The sequence below is a fragment of the Sus scrofa genome, chromosome 7 (assembly GCF_000003025.6).
Source record: "Sus scrofa isolate TJ Tabasco breed Duroc chromosome 7, Sscrofa11.1, whole genome shotgun sequence".
NCBI lineage: Eukaryota > Metazoa > Chordata > Mammalia > Artiodactyla > Suidae > Sus > Sus scrofa.
In genome coordinates this window covers 313,002-329,320 of record NC_010449.5, presented here as the reverse complement: position 1 = coordinate 329,320, position 16,319 = coordinate 313,002, and the positions used below count along the sequence as shown (strand labels likewise).

General features: G+C 40.0%; 1 protein-coding gene across 15 annotated transcripts in view; it reads left to right on the top strand.

Moving 5' to 3' along the window:
* EXOC2 (exocyst complex component 2) overlaps positions 1 to 16,319 on the top strand; it is a 146,392-nt gene that overhangs the window by 12,150 nt on the left and 117,923 nt on the right. For 7 of the 15 annotated variants that reach the window (XM_021100094.1, XM_013988935.2, XM_021100104.1 and 4 more), the window contains exon 2: positions 7,902 to 7,977. The exons of 6 other annotated variants lie outside the window; for them this stretch is intronic. The gene's annotated coding sequence lies outside the window, so the exon portion shown is untranslated. Of the gene's footprint in view, positions 1 to 4,874; positions 4,926 to 7,901; positions 7,978 to 16,319 lie in introns of all 15 variants that reach the window. 2 more of the 15 variants (XM_021100095.1, XM_013988936.2) reach the window with 1 other exon arrangement.

The window sequence follows — 16,319 nt, the reverse complement described above, 5'->3', positions numbered from 1 at the left end:
CATATGCCGCGGGAGCGGCCCAAGAAATAGCAACAACAACAACAACAAAAGACAAAAGACAAAAAAGAATGTGTTTGAGGCTATGTGACTATCAGGCTAAAGCAAGCAGATAGTAAGGGGTAAACATACTTGAAAGACAGAGCAGCCGCAAATCAGAACTAAGCATTACATTAACAAAACTAAAAAGAAAAGGACACAAGCGTAAAATAAAAGGGAGTCAGAGTTCCTATCGTGGGCACAGTGGAAACGAATCCGACTAGGAACCATGAGGTTGCGAGTTCGTTCCCTGGCCTTGCTCAGTGGTTTAAGGATCCAGTGCTGCTGTGAGCTGTGGTGTAGACGCGGCTCTGATCCTGCATTGCTGTGGTACAGGCCGGCAGCTGTAGCTCCGATTAGACCCTTAACCTGGGATCCTCCACATGCTGTGGGTGTGGCCCTAAAAAGCCAAAAGAAAAAAAAAAGGGAATCATTCAAACAAAAAAAGAAAGGAACAAAGGAGAGACATAGAATCAACTGGAAAACAAGGTTTAAAATGGCAATAAATACATATTTATCAATAATTAAATTCTAATGGACTGAATGCTTTAATCAAAAAACATAAAGTGGCAGATTGAATAAAAAAGCAAGAGCCTGCAATATGCTGTCTGTAAGATACTCACCTTAGGGCAAAGGACACATGTAAATTGAAAATGAGGGGATGGGAAAAGATATTTCATGCCAGTGGACAAGACAGGAAAGCAGAAATTACAATACTCAGACAAAATAGACTTTAAAATGAAGGCCATAAAGAAAGACAAAGAAAGACGCTATTTAATGATAAAAAGGATCCATTTAAGAAAAGGATATTACAGTCATCAATATATAGTCCCCTAATATAGGAGCACCCAGATACATACAACAAATACTAACAGACATAAAAGGAGAAATTGATGGGAATACAATCACAGTAGGAGATTTTAATGCCCCACTCACATTAATGGACAGATCTTCTAAACAGAAAATCAATAAGGCAACAGAGATCCTAAAGGACACAATGGAAAAATTAAACTTAATTGACATTTTCAGGATATTATATCCAAAAATAGCAGAATATACATTCTTTTCAAGTGCACATGGAACATTCTCAAGGATCGATCATATACTGGGCCACAAAACTAACCTTAACAAATTTGAGTATAGAAATTATTTCAAGTATCTTCTCTGACCACAGTGGTGTGAAACTAGAAATCAGCCACAGGAAAAGAAATGAGAGAAAACTGACTACATGGAGACTAAACAACATGCTACTAAAAAACCAATGGGTCAATGGGGAAATCAAAAAGGAAATTAAAAATTACCTACAGACAAATGATAATGAAGACACAACCATTCAAAATCTATGGGATGCCGCAAAAGCTGTGCTTAGAGGGAAATTCATAGTGGTACAGGCCTTCCTCACAAAAGAAAAAACTCGAATTGACAACCCACCACCTAAAATAATTAGAAAAATAAGAGCAAACAAAACCTAAAGTAGCAGAAGAAATCATAAAGATCAGAGAGGGAATCAATAAAATAGAGATTTATAAAACAATAGAAAAAATCAATAAAACCATGAACTGGTTCTTTGAAAGAAAATTGACAAACCTCTGGCCAGACTCAACAAGAAGAGGAGAGAAAGAACTCAAATAAACAAAATTATAAATGAAAAAGGAGAAATCACAATGGATACTGCAGAAATACAAAAAACCATAAGAGAATACTATGACAAATTTGACAACCTAAAAGAAATGGACAATTTTCTAGAGACTTATATCCTGTCAAAACTGAATCAAGAAGAAATAGATCAACTGAACTGACCAATCACTAGAAATGAAATTGAATATATATAATAAAAACTCTCCCTACAAACAAAAGTCCAGGACTGGATGGCTTCACAGGTGAATTCTACCAGACATACAAAGAACCTATACCCACCCTTCTTAAACTTTGCCAAAAGGTTGAAGAAGAAGGAACACTCCCAAAGACATTTTGCAAAGCCACCATCACCCTAATATTAAAACCAGACAAAGATACTCCCACAAAAGAAAATTATAGGCCAGTATCTTTGATGAATATAGACACAGAAGTTCTCAACAAAATTTTAGCTAACTGAATCCAACGACATATAAAAAAGATCACACACCATGACCAAGTGGGATTCATCCCAGATTCAGAAGGATGGATCAACATATGCAAATCAGTTGTCAGACACCACATTCACAAAAGAAAAGTCAGAAACCATGTGATCATCTCAAGAGACGCAGAAAAAGCATTGACAAAGTCCAACATCCGTTCATGATAAAAACTCTTACCAAAGTGGGTAGAGAGGGAACATACCTTAACATAATAAAAACCATTTATGACACACCCACAGCCAATATAATACTCAATGGAGAAAAGCTGAAAACCTTCCAATGAAAATCTGAAACAAACAAGGATGCCCACTCAGCACTTTTATTCAGCATAGTATTGGAAGTCCTGGCCACGGCAATCAGACAAAAGAAATAAAAGGCATCCAAATAGGAAGAGAAGAGGTAAAATAAGTCACTGTATGCAGATGACATGATACTGTATATAGAAAACCCTAAGGACTCCACACAGAAACAACTTGAACTGATCAATGAATTCAGCAAAGTAGCAGGAAATAAGATTAACATTCAGAAATCTGTTGCATTTCTGTATACTAACAATGAACTATTAGAAAAGGAATATAAAAATACAAAACCTTTTAAAATTGCACCTGAAAAAATTAAGTATCTAGGAATAACCTGACTAAGGAGATAAAAGACTTATATGCTGAGAACTATAAAACATTAATCAAGGAAATTAAAGAGGATTCAAAGAGATGGAAAGATATTCTATGCTCCTGGGTTGGAAGAATTAATATCGTAAAAATGGCCATACCACCCAAAGCAATCTACAGATTCAGTGCAATCCCTATCAAATTACTCATGACATTTTTCTCAGAACTAGAACAAACAATCCAAAAATTTATATGGAACCATAAAAGATGCAGAACTGCCAAAGCAATCCTGAGAAACGAAAACCAAGCAGGAGACATAACTCTCCCAGACTTCAGACAATATTACAAAGCTACAGTAGTCAAGACAGTGTGATACTGGCACCAAAACAGACATACAGACCAATGGAACAGAATAGAGAATGCAGAAATAAACCCAGACTCCTATGGTCAATTAATCTTCAACAAATAAGGCGAGAATATAAAATGGGGAAAAGTCTTTTCAGCAAGTGGTGCTGGAAAAACTGGACAACCACATGTAAATCAATGAAACTGGAACACAGTCTCACACCATGCACAAAAATAAACTCAAAATGGCTTAAAGACTTAAATATAAGAAAAGACACCATCAAACTCCTAGAAGAAAACATAGGCAAAACATTCTCTGACATCAACTGTACAAATGTTTTCTTAGGTCATTCTCCCAAGGCAACAGAAATAAAAGCAAAAACAAACCAGTGGGCTCCATCATACCAACAAGCTTTTGCACAGCAAAGGAAACCATTAAAAAAAGACAACCTATGGAATGGGAGAAAATATTTCAAACTATGCAACTGACATGGGCTTCATCTCTAAAATATACAAACAACTTATACAATTCAAGAGCAAAACACCCAACAACCCAGTTGAAAAATGGGCAAAAGACCTGAATAGACATTTCTCCAACACAGATATACCTGTGGCCAGCAAGCACATGAAAAAACACTCAACATCACTAGAGAAATGCAAATCAAAACTACTATGAGCTACCACCTCGCACCAGTCAGAATGGCCATCATTAATAAGTACTCAAATAACAAATGCTGGAGCGGGTATGGAGAAAAAGGAATGTTCCTACACTGTTGGTGAGAATGTAAATTGGTACAACCAGTACGGAAAATAGTATGTAGGTACTCAGAAAACTAAATACAGAACTACCATATGACCCAGCAGTCCTACTCTTGGGCATAATCTGGGCAAAACTTTCCTTGAAAAAAATACATGCACGTGTATGTTCACTGCAGCACTATTCACAGTAACCAAGACATGGGAATAACCTAAATGTATTGACAATGAATGGATTAAGAAGAAGTGGTACATATGTACAATGGAATACTACTCAGCCATAAAAAAGAACAAAATAATGCCACTTGCATCAACATGGATGCAACTAGAGACTCTCATTCTAAGTGAAGTAAGTCAGGAAGAGAATATGGGAAAAAGAATATGTGTGTATATATATGTATGACTGGGTCACCTTGCTGTACAGTAGGAATTGACAGAACACTGTAAATCAACTATAATTGAAAAAATAAAAATCATAAAAAATTAAAAACCTATTAAGAAAAAGAATAAAAAAAAACTTTGCAAAGTGCTTAAAAAAAAAAAAATCAAAGCACCAGTCTCTCAATTGCATGCAGTAACACTGATTTAACAGCTCTAATTTCCATAAGGGATTCTGGAATGGTCTTTGAATTTCTAATTGTAAGCAGAAGTGATAATTGGAGGATCTGTTCAGTTTTGCATCAGTATGACTTCCCCCTTGTCACTACGAGGAAAAGACCGTACCATACATCTGGAAGATGGGAGGAACCTTACCATATATCTGGAAGTTCAAGGACTTTGAGCTCAAAGTGTTTCAGGTTAGAATGGTGGGTGCTGGTAGACAGGATGCTGGCCTGCCCTCATCTAACCAGTTGGCATGCTTTTGGAAAGGGCTGGGTGATGAATACTTTAGGCTTTGTCTACAAGGTTTCTTTTGCAACTATTCAACTCTGTTTTGGCAAGAAAGCAGCCAGACTATATAGAAGTAAATTCATGTGGCTGTGTTCTCATAAACCTTTATTTACAAAAACAGGTTGCTGCAGTTTGCTGACTCCTGAAAATATGCACTAAGGAAGCTCACTGAGTAAGTAAAATGAAAGAATCTCACAAAAGAAACCTCAATAAATTCTCCAAATTAGGACATTTTCAGACCACATTCTCTGACCAAAACAGGTAAACAAATACGAATAAGAATGAAACAAGTAAAAACCAGAATTTAAGAAAAAGTTCAACAACAAACTGTTAACTGTGGAATTCGTTAAAGCTTCCTAAAGTTAATCTTGGTCAGAGAAGAAATCAGAACTGCAACTATAGATCATTTGTAAATAAACAGTGAAACCATTGTTTACCAGAATCTATGGAATATGACCAGAGCTGTAGGCAGGAAAAATCGTGGCTTTAATTGTTGTTATTAAACAAGGAAGTTGGGAACAAACGAACTAGGGGTTCAGTCCAGACAAATAGAAAAAGAAAAGCAAAATAAAATGCAAGGAAGAGGAGTTAATGTTGAAATTGTCAGTAATGTATTAGGTGACACTGCTCCTGAAAAGAGAAGGTAGAATTAATAGCTTCCATCAAGGACTGTTATTGTAAAAGATCATTGAAGCAAAGTGTTGACAACTCAAACCCTGAAAAAGATATTTACAGATACTCAAGACAGGAAAGCAGTAATAAAACCATAGCTATGGAAGGAGATAGTATGATACTAAACTCGAAAATCAGAACAAAAAACCCGACTTCCTGAAAAATAAATAAAAAATCCATAGCAAACATCTTAGAGGTGCAATGTTGGAGATGTGTTCTCAGTGGAGGAGTGACTGGACATTAGCTGTTGAGGAGGCAGGAAAGTCTTCATGTACAAAACACAGATGAATATACGTAATGCAGGCATACAGTGTATTTATGGTATTAGCATTTCTCTAGGGTGATTAGGAGAAAGACCTAACCACAAAGGCTCCTCACGTGAAGTGAAGCAGCACAGGCGGAGAAGTGCTGCTCTGAAGGCTGGCCCGGTGCAGTCTCAGGTGAGATGCAAGGTGATTGCAGCTGGCACTCTTAGGACTGCTTGGGACGTAACAGCAGGTGCAGCAAAGCAGTTAAAATAAATGCCACAAGTACGGACGAGCAAGAGCCAAAGTTATTACAGTATTTGGAGGTCATAAAAATTTCTGCAGAGAAAACAAAGTTTTTGGGAAATGAGTTCAGTTGAGAGAGGCCCAATTAGTTGATTGGTTTCAGATAAATTACATGAACTTCCTCTGTGAACAGAACTTTATAGTTTGACAGTCATGAAGGATGAGTGAGTGAGAAGATTCAATATTGCAGATATTTTAAATGTACTGAAATTATCCAGGAATTCTGTGTCGTTATTACATTGGCTTATTTAACAAATATGTGTTAAGCCTCAGTTATATGACAGATACTGTTCTAAATCTGAGTGTACAGCAGTGGATGGAACAGATGAAACCCTTCTCTACTGGACTTCTATTCAGGAGAGACAAAAAAGAGTAAATACAGTATATCAAGGTGGTGGTAATTCCCATTAAAATTCTTTTTTTTTTTTTTTTGTCTTTTTGCCATTTTCTTGGGCCGCTCTCGCGGCATATGGAGGTTCCCAGGCTAGGGGTCGAATCGGAGCTGTAGCCACCAGCCTACGCCAGAGCCACAGCAACGCGGGATCCGAGCTGCGTCTGCAACCTACACCACAGCTCACGGCAACGCCGGATCGTTAACCCACTGAGCAAGGGCAGGGACCGAACCCGCAACATCATGGTTCCTAGTCGGGTTTGTTAACCACTGCGCCACGACGGGAACTCCCCCATTAAAATTCTGAAAGGATTAATTTTAGAATCAGTATTTTAGAGTTCATTTGGACTAATATGTGTGAGAGACAGCTAAGAGAACTTGTGAAAGATTAGTTGTCTGATCAGGTATTTAGTTATAACGTAAAATTAAATTATTATGTTAATAGGTGCAAAATAGATCAGTGGGGTGAAACATAGAGGACCTAGAAACAGACAAAATGAGAACTTTTGTCTGTGCTGAACGTGGCATTTCATATCAGTGGCGAAAACAGTGGGTTACTCAGTGACGTGCTGTTGTGGTTAGCAAGCTCTTCTCGGGACTCCAAAATAGGTTCCAAATGAGTTAAGTAAGTACATAGATAAGAACAGCATTAAAATACCAGAATCATGACTTTGAAGGCATGACTCCAGAACATTAAAACAAAGGTCAGTAGGTTTGATGTTAAAAGACTCGAGACTTCCTGAATTCCGAGAGCACCGTAAACAGAGTAAAATGACAAGTGGTTCCTGGGGCTGGTTTTGACAGTGTGTACAACGGACGCAGTTAGTGTTCTCATTAGATAGCTTATAATCAAGGAAATTAACCCTAATAAAAAGAGGCAGAGGTGATGAAAATGGAATTCATACACAGTACAAGTTGAAACCATCTTATTTCCTTTTGCCTGTCAGATTGCTGCCGATTAAACAGGTTGCTAGTACCCACTGTTGCTGAGTTCGTGTTAGTAGTTCTGCAGGCCAGTTTGGTATTCATGTTAGGGTATTAAATGTACATTCTGTGACCAGCAATTCCTCTTTGAATGCAGTGCAAGGAAGTAATTGGGTAAATGTAGAAAAATCTTTTCTAGTCAAGTGTTCATTGTCATGGTCCAATAGCAAAAAAATCAGAAGCCACGTAAATGCCTCTTTGATTATACATCCATGCAGTAGAGTACTAAGGAGCCTGAAACTGGTGGGGTTTGTATTTACAAACATAGTAAGGTGTCCCTTTGTAGATTATGTGTTAGATGAGGTTGCAAAATGCTTGGCACCTGTGGTGCATGTGGACAAGGCTGCAGAACACATGGCACTGTGGCACCTGTAGCTGAGGCTGCAGAGTGCACAGCTAGGTGCCCTGGTTCCCAGAGCACCTCCCGCCGCAGCAGCGCCATGTGCTTCCTGGGCCTGGACACTGTGTGTGGAGACGAAGGCGGCTCTTTGCCCCAACCAAGGTGGTTTTCACTTCCTTCATGTAGTTGGGATGTTTTCATGTTTTGCAGTGGAGTGCCTGTTTCCTCAATCCAAGCAGGAACCCTGAAGCTTCTTTAAAGGAGAGGAGGAGGAGGAGAAGGGAAGGTGAGGATTGAGGTCCAGGTTTGTGGCCCTGTGCTGGTGGGGCTCTGTGGGCTGGTGGGTGGACACCTGAATACCGAGCCTGGGTAGGCGGGGGAGGAGGGGTGGGCTGCAGACTGGAAGCCTCCCTCATGCAGGGTAACAACCCCTAACCCCTGCAACCTTGTTTCTGTTTTGTTATGTTTGTTCATACGTGTTTTGGATTCCACATATAAGTGAAATCATAGGACTTGTCTTTCTCTGACCCCCATCTCAGTTAGCATAATATTATCTAGGTCCATACATATTGTTGCAAATGGCAAGATACCAGTCCTTTTTATGGCTAAGTAATCTTTCATTGTATATTTTTGTGCACCACATTTTCTTCGTCCCTTCATCATTGGATGGCCCTACTGAGTTGCTTCCATACCTTGCCTGTTATAAATAGTGCACCTGTAAACCTTGGGGTACGTGTATCTTTTCAAACTAGTGTTTTTGTCAGCTGATAGCCATATGGGAGTTCCCTTATACACAGCTTGTTTTCCCTGCTGCTTTTACTCTTCTCTCTTAATATTTAATTTTTGGCGTGTTAGTTGCAGCGTGTCTTGTTGTGGTCCTCTTGGAGTTGCTCTGGGTGAGGCTCTGTGTGCTTCCTGGACCTGGATGTTTTGTTCTCGGGTTAGGGAAGTTTTCAGTGATTATGTCTCCGGATGTGTTCTTCACTCTTGCCTCTGTTGCGTTTTTGGACCTCAAGAATGTGACTTATTAGTGTGCTTGATGTTGCCTCAGAGATCTTTCCAACTGTCCTCTTTCCATTTTGCTATGCTTTATTTTTTCTGTTCAGCTTCAGTAATTCTCACTGCTTTGTCTTCCCACTGGCTCATCTGTTCCTCTGTATCATCTGACCTACTGTTGATTCCTTCTAGTATGTCTTTCGATTTAGTTATTATACTCTTCATCTCTGATTTTTTAGTATTTTCCAACTCTTGTTAAAAACTTCTGATTTTTCACTCTGTTCATCCACTCTTCTTCTACGTTCTTTGAACATTTTTAGGATAATTACTTTGAAATCTTTATTGGGTGGATTGTCTTTCTCTACTTCACTCCTTTTTTTTTCTGGGGATTTATCTTGTTCTTTTGTTTGGACCATCTTCCTCTGTCACCTCCTCTTGCCTGCTTTGCTGTGTTTATTTCAGTATCTTTGCCGAGTTGCGTATTTTTCCCGACCTTGGAAAGTGGCCTCTGGAGGAGATCCCTGTGCCCCAGCAGCATGCTCCCCTCTGGTCGAGGCTGTCTGCTCTGTGGTTGCCTCCTCTGTGGGCTGCAGGGGTCCTTTGGTTTTGGTGGGTTGGCTGCTGTGGGTGGTCTTGTGAGTGTGGCTGGCCCCTGCACTGGTCAGTTTTCAGGTTCTGCCTTGTTCTGAGGCTACTGCCCATGGTGGTTGGGGCGTGTCACAAGGAACTGGCTGCAGGGCCCCAGGGGCACAGCCTGGTTCTGGCTGGCTGGTTGCAGGACTAGGCCGGGGTTCCCAGCGGTTCCCAGCTCTAGTGTCAGCCTGCTGGTGGGTGGGGTCGGTTCCTGACTCACTGTGTGTTGGCCCACTGGTGAGTGAGACTGGAGTCCACATGGCCGGCTGACGAGTTCAAGGTGTCTCAGAGCTGGTATTGCTCTGCTGATGGCCAGGACCGAGGCCTGGGAGCTTCCAGGGCTAGTGCTAGCTTGCTGGTGGGCAGAGCCAGGATCCCCAGGGTCCTCAAGCTGATGTCCATGCACGAGTGGGTGGGACCAGTTACCAAGGCTGGCTGCAGGGTCCAGGGTTTTCTGAGGCTGGTGACAGCCTGCTGGTGTGTGGGGCCATGTACCGTGGTAGCTGGTGGATGGGCCCAGAATGTCCCAGGGCTGGTGTTGGCCTGCTGGTGTATAGGGCCAAGGGGGACGCTGGGAACAGGGCAGGCCTTCTGGTGGGGGTCCAGGGTCCTGACATGGCATGCCTGTGGTCCTTGAGCTTGTATCCACTCGCTAGTGGATGGAATTGGTGCCCGGGGAATCTGGGGCTGGCGCCTGTGCACTGGCAGGTGAAGCCGGGTCCTGGGTTCTCTGATGGACAGGGTTGGTTCCTGGTGGGGGCAGGCTGGCCCGTGGATAGGACTATGTCCCTGCCCAGCTGCTTGCTTGGCCTGAGGCATCCCGTGTCTGTGGCCCCAGGGGGTACTTCTCGTGCCTCCTGCCTCTCAGGAGTTTCCTCCACAATCAGCAGGGGTTGGACCCAGGTCCTTTGAGACCCACTGCCCTGAGTCCTGGCACGAGTGAGACTTTGTGTGGAGACTGTATTTCCCAGAGCCTTCTGGCTCCCCACAAAGTGACCGTGCTGGTCATAAAGCCAGGCCTTCTGGGGGCTGCTCCTCTCAGTGCAGGGCCCTGGGAAGCCCTGCTCTCGCTTGGCTCCGTCTGTATGTTTTTCGTCATGGAAGCTCCTTTCTGCTTTTCTTCTGGTGTTCTCATCAATAGCTTCTCTGTAAATAGTTGCAGTTTTGGCGTGCCCGTTGGAGAGGGTGAGCTCAGGTCTTTGTACTCTGCTGTCTTAGCCTGGTTTTATTTTTTATAAAATTTATGGAGTTTTTCTTGTGTGTGTTTCTTTTTAGGGTCACAGCATATGGGGGTTCCCAGGCTAGGGGTCGAATCGGAGCTGTAGCCGCCGGCCTACACCACAGCCACAGCAATGCGGTATCCGAGCCATGTCTGCAACCTACACCCCAGCTCAGGGCAATACCGGATCCTTAACCCATGAAGCGAGGCCAGGGATCAAACCTGCGTCCTCATGGATCCTAGTCAGATTTGTTTCCTCTGCGCCACGATGGGAATTCCAAAGCTTATGGTCTTTTTAAAACTGAAGCAGACCCTGAGCTAACTGGTGAAGTCTGCACCTCACTGGCTTATGCGTGGCTTTGTGGAGCTGCTTCCTTTGTAAAAAAACATGCATTAAACATCACCGGTGAACGGAGGTGGACTATTCATTTTTAAGTCTATTGTCAGTTTTTTCTTGCTTTTTAGCATGCTAACAAGAAAACGCTTTCCTAACACAATTCTTTTTTGAGGAAAAGGATTGTAAATAAATAAATAAAAATAACTTTGAGTCCTGAAACTGTTGGATCACATTTTATTATAAAATGCTACTGTGTAAAATGGGATCTCCACTTTTTTAAAGAAGCGTAAATCGTTTCTGAGGGAGGGTTCTTAATGTGGAGCGCTCCACGTGATTCCCCAAAGGCAGAAGGTGTTTGACACTTGCGTTTTCGTTTTTAAGCGGTGTGTGTGTGTTTTCAAAGCATGTTAGTGTGTGTGCGTGGGTTTAGAGCTTTCATCTGCAAGGTTTGAGTTGGTTATGTTTGAGGTTTACTAATAACACTTCTTATTCGCACGAGGATTTGAAGAAACAGGTCGATGGAGGCCAGGCTGTTTCTCGTGGGGTCACCGTTGCAGACACCGAGCGTCCCCTTTCCTCGCCGCTCTTACTCCATGTGGGAGGTCGTTCTCGCTGCTTCATTATTTTGAGGAGAGGAAGAAGGGGCTGTAAAGGCTAGTACAGTGAGTGAAAAATCTCATGGAGAGGGAGGTTCGTATTCTTATGGAATTTCAGTTTTTTAGTGGCTTGAGCAGTAAGACAAACCATTAACTTGGCAGCCTTTATTTCTGCAGACTCAGTAAGTTCCCATGACTGTATTTCTGTCGGTAATGAATAATTTCCTACTAGCATTGGTGTAAAATACTTCGCTTTGTGCATTTCTTTTGTTCTGTCGATTTCTCAATTCCATCCACGGCGTCGTGGAAAGAACACAGCCAAGAAGAACGGAGGCCGCAGCGCGGCTCGGACTCCTGCAGTCGCCCTCTGTTTGAATAGGTTCTGGTTCAGTCCTCTCCAGGCCCTAATACGGGAAAATTAAACGCTTGTTTTCCAGCGTATTTCAAAAGTACTGTCTTAAAAGTACATAACCATTTCAGAGTTACAGTTTAAGCTTTGTGAAGCTGTTTATTTTATGACTTGCCTTATACACAATTGGTGAATGTTTTCAAAGCTGTTGGTGAAGATTTTTTTTTTAAAGCTTCTTTCAACATTTTAAAATTCCCCTGACCTCATTGGTATTTTTGTAGACTTTAAGTGCAGATAAAAATGCGAAAGAAATGTTTAACACAGAAAGTTATAGGCCCTACAGATTTTTTCTTTTTGCCATCCCACAGAAATGACTCAACCTTGCTTGTTTCCAGTGTCTCTTCCCCATTTTCCTTTGGTTTATTGGTCAAACGAGCCTTTCTAAGCTGGAGTAAAAGTCTCTGTCTACCTGAATGTTACATCTGCTCTCCTCTCTTTCTTTCCCTCCGTCTGTCTCTTTGTCTTTCTCCTTCTCTCTGTACTTAATAAAACTAGGGAAATAGAAAAACCGATGGCTTATTGTTGAAAATAAACAATTGTGCATTTTAATCTATGGTAACTATTATAGAAGTTTACTTTTAACAATTCATTTTAAAACCGTATCTATAAAAGCTTTGAGGCCTAGTCTTTGCAGTGTAATTTCTGAAAATGAAAGGGAATAGTAGGCCACGTCATACTCTAACATTCAAATATAAGATCTTAGAAGTTCAGATTCTTTTAATGATATATTTAAAATGTTTTATAGTAAATGTAAGAATTTTCAAGTGAATGGCAACATGCTTTTATTATAGTTTAGTTTAATTGTGAAAAGCTAGGGAGGCCAGTTTCTGTAGTCGTATTAGTAATTGAATTTAGAAGCTTGGTCCTGTAAGTAAGACTCTGACAGAATCGGGAACTAAAAAGTGGCTTTGGGCTGATCTTACTCAGCCCCCATATGTACCGATGAGAAACCGGTTTCAGAGAACTGAGTAGTAACCAGGGGCTTTCAGTTGGTGCCGGAACTCAGCTTAGAACCCAGGTCTGACACGGTGTTCATAGATCTAAGTTTTTGAGCTTGTTCTGTCCTGGCTTCATTCCGAAACTTACAGCTTGGATATAGTTGTGTTTATGAAAGTAAACCTAGATTACCATGTGAATCTATTACTTATCTAAAAAGGTAATATCTAAATGAAAAAAGTCTAAAACCTTTTTGAAAGGCATTGCCATACTATCCTTGTGTAAAGCTGTCCTTTGTCCTTATAGGTAGGAAGGAATTTATTTGCCCAAAACAATAATTCTGTGATAAACCAAGACCTCACATTAAAAGAAGGCATTAAGTTTAAAAATTATTTCAGTTTCTTCCGGCTCTTTCTTTTAGAGAAACTGCTGAGAAGCAAGCAATCATTTGTTTATTCTTTTCACTGTATCTACAGAATATAAATCATTGACAAAATGTAGTATTAAAATCTGCTTCTTTATCTCCAGAAATGTATGTTTCAGTGTTGTTTTTATTTTCCCGCTAAAATACTGGCTATCCATATGACATGGTACTGTTTTTAATTCCATTAGTAAAAATGACTGACTCCTAGGTATAAGGTATAAGTTTATTCAGTGTAACGTATGAACACCGTAGCGATATCAAGGAAATCAAACAGGTGTCTACTGCCTGGTTAATTCTTCTTGCTAAAGTAATGTGGGTCTGGAGACATGTCAGTGTCACGATTGCTTTTTAAATTTTTTTAAAAAGTTGAAGTTTAATTGATATATAGTGTTATATTAGTTTCAGGTGTACGATATAGTGATTTGATATTTATAGATTTCCTTATGTCATATTATTTTAAAATATGCCTATACTTCATGTGCTGTACATTACATCCTTGTGACTTATTTATTTTATAACCAGTAGTTTGTATCTCTTGATCGCCTTCCCCTATTTGACTGGTAACCACCGGTTCTCTGTATCTGTGAGCCTGTTTCTGCTTTGTCATATTTGTTAATTTGCTTTAGTTTTTCGATTCCACATGTAAGTAAAAACATGCAGTATTTGTCTTTCTTTGAGTTTTTTCACTAAGTCTAAGTATTCTTCAGGTCCCTCCACTTTGTTGCAAATGGGAAAATTTCATTCCTTTTTATGGCTGAGTAGTATTCCATTGTTTATACATACCACATTTTCTTTATCTCTTAATCTGTTGATGGGTTGCTTCCATACCTTGGCTATTGTAAATAAAGCTGCCATGAACATTGGAGTATCTTTTCGAATTAGTGTTTTTGTTTTCTTCATATATATATATCCAGGAGTGGAATTGCTGGATCAGATGATAGTTTTTTTGAGGAACCTCTGTACTATATTCCATGGTGGCTGTACCAGTTTACATTCCTACCCACAGTGAGCGAGGGTCCCCTTTTCTCCACATCCTCACTGACATGTATTTCCTGTTTTTTTGATGGTAATCGTTCTGGCAGATGAGAGGCACCTCACATTGTGGTTCTGATTTACATTTCTCTAGTGATTAGTGGTGATGAGCATCTTTTCATGTGTCTTTTGGCATCTATTTGCCATCCCAGGGAAAATGTTTATTCAGTTCCTCTGCCCCTTTTAAAATTAGGTTGTTTGTTTGATATTAAGCTGTATGAATGTATTTTGAATATTAATCCCCTATTAGACATATTATTTGCAGATATCTTCTCCTCTTCAGTAGGTTATCTTTTTGTTTTGATAATGGTTTTCTTTGCTGTGCAAAAGCTTCACAATTTGATATAGTCCCATTTGTTTATTATTGCTTTTGTTTTCACTTGCCCGAGGAGACAGATCCAAAAGAATATTGCTAAGACCAATGTGAAAGAATGCACTTCCTATGTTTTCTTACGTTTAGGTCTTCAGTCCATCTTGAGTTTATTTTTGTATATGGTGTGAGAAAATGTAATTTCATTCTTCTGCATGTAGCTGGTGTTAGACACCATTTATTGGAGAGGCTGTCTTTCCCCCATTGTATTGTCTTGCCTCCTTTTGTCACAGATAATCATGGGTGTATTTTTGGGCTCTCTGTTCTGTTCCATTGATCTATGTGTCTGTATTTGTGCCATTGCCATGCTATTTTGATTACTGCAGCTTTGTAGTATAGTCTAAAGTCAGAGTGTGATAATTCCAGCCTTGTTCTTCTTTCTCAAGATTGCCTTGGCTATTTGGGGTCTTTTGTGGTTCTATACAAATTTTAGGATTGTTTGTTCTAGTTTCGTGACAAATGTCATGGATGTTTTGATAGGAATGGCATTAAATCTGTGGATTGCTCTGGGTAGTACAGACATTTTAACAGTATTAAGTCTTTTGATCCATGAACATGGGATATCTTTCCATTTCTTTTGTATCATTTTCAGTTTCCTTCATGAATGTTTTATAGTTTTCAGAGTAGCTTCCTTTCACTTCTTTGGTTAAGTTTCTTCCTAGGTATTTTATTCTTTTTGGTGCAAATTTAAATGGGATTATTTTCTTTCTTTCTCTTTCTGATGGTTCATTATTAGTGTATAGCAACACAGCAGATTTCTGTATGATTCCTTTTTAGCAAACCTGTAACACTATTGCGTCCCTAACAGGTTTTAAGTGTGGAGTATGGTTCTTGGGCTAAGAGCTAGTTTGTAATAATTTGCAGCTTGTCTGTGTGTATCTATGCGTCTATGTGAAATTTCCAGCATAGTGCTTCAGTGCTGCCAGCCTTTATCATTTGTCCATTTGTATCATTTAATCCTTTATTATTAGCATACTTATGTGAAGATATTGCCTTAAAAAATAGCTTATTCTGTATCTGCAGTAGTTTTCCTTATGTGAATAATCAATAGCCACTCTACCTCCTGTCTCTGCTGTTCTTCTTTCAAAAGGTAAAATTAGCTTATGGTGTGTAATTTTAGGGTAGTTTTTCACTTTTATTCTTTACTTCTTTCGTTATCTTAATGGCTGTACAATGTAAAGACTGGATATTATTTTAATTAAAAAAATGAAGTTTATGAAGTAAAGTCAGACTTTTGTTAACCTCTGTTCAAAATATTTATGTACGCAAGGTCTTATGACAGAATTTCAAAGACTATTGCTTTATTGCATTTGGAAAAATCTTTGTGAGCAAAATCTGTAGGCACTTAACGACAGCTATAGATGAAAGTTTTCCTGTAAAAATGTCCTTGTTATTTTGGCATGAATTTTGAAACTGGAAATGTTCGGAAACTAAGTTCTGTGTTCCTAAGGCTTAGACTCCTTCCCGAGCGTGGTGTGGTAGTGATTTTTAAGGAAAAGAACTTTATAATGTAGGATGTTTCCGATTGGAGGAGGGTCGAAAAGAGACATCTTCTTCCCGAATTCCTTCGGCAAGTGCTCCCTGAGTGCACACCTTGTGGGCAGGCACTGTCACGTGCCTTGTGGACACGGCGGTGTCAAAAGTAGATACGCGTACGTTTGTGAATTAAGTGCCTC